The sequence below is a fragment of the Lynx canadensis genome, chromosome C2 (assembly GCF_007474595.2).
Source record: "Lynx canadensis isolate LIC74 chromosome C2, mLynCan4.pri.v2, whole genome shotgun sequence".
Taxonomy (NCBI): domain Eukaryota; kingdom Metazoa; phylum Chordata; class Mammalia; order Carnivora; family Felidae; genus Lynx; species Lynx canadensis.
Genome location: NC_044311.2, coordinates 51,819,088 through 51,821,378, shown reverse-complemented (window position 1 = coordinate 51,821,378; position 2,291 = coordinate 51,819,088). Strand labels below are relative to the sequence as shown.

The 2,291-nt window shown below is 38.6% G+C and overlaps 1 non-coding gene across 1 annotated transcript; it reads left to right on the top strand.

The window, feature by feature from the left end:
• Positions 1-1,560: 1,560 nt before the first annotated feature.
• On the top strand, positions 1,561-1,666 carry LOC115524303. Its single transcript, XR_003972016.1, has one exon. It is a non-coding gene; the product is annotated as a U6 spliceosomal RNA (small nuclear RNA).
• The last annotated feature ends 625 nt before the right edge of the window (positions 1,667-2,291 follow it).

Genomic DNA, 2,291 nt, shown 5'->3' with positions numbered 1-2,291 from the left:
AATAGTCTGAGCTAAAAGAGAGAGATTTGGGGCAAATTTAGATACAGAGTGACACTTCTTTCTTTTTCATCTTTTCTTTTTCATCTTTTTTTTTTTTTCAAACTCATTGGGCTGCATATCTAAAACCACATTTGAGCCTTTTCAATATTGGTATCTAGTCACTGCAAAAGCAATGTCTGGTTGAAAGATAAATGAGTTTATAGAGTTTGGGATTAGATGGAAAATAACTGGAACTAAATTGTATTTTGCTGAATTTCAAAATAGCTCAGGAACAATTGGACCATATTTTCCTCAAAATTAACATCAGTAAAAAAAAAAAAAAAAAAAAAGATTAAGCAAAATAAAACCCTCCTGGGCAAAAGAAAGAAAATTGTAAACTGAGATTTACTCAAACCAAACTTCTTCCAGTTCTTCCACCCTTGGTTGACAAAGGCATAAACTTGGGAGTGTGGGCAGGTTTCTAAGCCTTTAATATTATTATGAAATCAGAGTTCTAAGTTTTAGAAATGTTTAAAGAAGAGGTTTTTTTCTTGACATTTCTAATTTCTGCTAAGTATTGAAATATACCACCCATATAATAATTACAGGTCATAGGATTTCAGAGCTGGAAGGAACCCTGGAGACAATTTAGTCTAGTCTATGCATTTCTATGGAGGTGAAGACAAACTCGGGGAGGTGGATGGACTTGCTCAAGGGTATGCACGAGCCTGTGACAGAGCTGGAGCCCAAGTTCCTTTCATCTTATGGAAATGCCCATATTGGACAGGTCCAGCCTCACTCTCCTATTTATGAGGCTGTGTAAATAAAGTCCCTGGAATTTTGGTGTGCTAAAAGTATGAGATTTTGATCGTCAGGTAACTTATGGGTTAATCTTATGATCACAGTCTTGCTTTTTCCTCTGAACTGTGGCTGTTCAGAGGTAATGGGCACTGAAGATACTCGTTAGAAATTGAATGTAAAGATTTAGGGAGCTGGAATGGGACAGAATCAATGTGTGGCATGAAGAAAATTGTGCTTGGGAATCCCTTCCCTTACTCTGCCGTTCCTTCACACTACAATGCCAGCTCTATTCATTGTTGAGTTTTGAAGCCCACATTTTCCTCATTGCCTAGTGGGAAGCAGTCCGCAGCCTAAACGCAGAGGTGGCCAATTGAGTGAAACATCTTTGTGAACTCCTTTTGTTAGAAGGGTGTATGCACTCAGGACCCTTTAGTTTCTGATTTCATTGCGTGCTCCTGACAGCAAGGAGCTAGATTACACTAAATCATAAGAATGGAAAACAGGGAAAGAGTGCAAAGGGACTGCCCCAAGCCTCTGTGATGGGGTGGGGTGTTAGTCATCAGCTTTCTTTGAATATCAAAGTTATGCAAATACAAAGAAGGACCCTCCATGCCTTTAACACAGAATGACACTTCTTTCTTTTTCATATATATATATTTTTAATATAGGAAGGTACAGCTATAGGTTCCTGTGACCTATGCCCCTCCCAACCCCCTTATATGACAACTGTGCTCAGACAGGGATGAGTATGGATATAAATGAGAATGTAAAAGGTACCAAGTGCTCGCTCGGCAGCACATATACTAAAATTGGAAGGATACAGAGTAGATTAGCGCGGCCCCTGTGCAAGGATGACACGCAAATTCGCGAAGCGCTAAAAGGTACCAAGTGAGGAGGAACCTGAGCAGGGAAGAGTGGGAAAGTGTCATCTGAGTGGTGATGGTGAAATACTCAGGAGTTACCCAGTTGCAGCCAAGTTTTTTTTTGCTTTGGTTTTTTAAAAACTGTTTTTTAACAGTTTGAGGAAAATAGGCATCTCGCTTCAAACACCCCTGACCCCAACATACACCCGCAGCTTCCAATTGTATTTCCTGAGGCTGTGAACTCCTCAGTTTTCACAAGCCAAGAAGAAATTTAGCTAGTTGCTAGTTGGAAAACAGATCTGGGGGGAGTAAGTAGCATGAGTAATGAGTAGGCCATATCCCCTTCCAAGATGTTCCCAACTACTTTTGGACCTAGGCCTGGGAAAAAAATATTATGTGAATTTCCCTTGGAGACACTGTTAAAATGTATTTCATTAATTAGTGTCCACTTAAATTTGACTCAATACCCAGGGAAATCAGTTTTGTTCTTAAATCGTACCAATACATAATAATGATCATAAAACAATACTTTAATATGTATAATATTTATTGCAAAAAGTGCTTGCATATATTGGCTTATATATTATCTTATATACCTTCCAGAATACTTCATTAATTGGTTTTTTGATGACAACATGGAAGTTCACC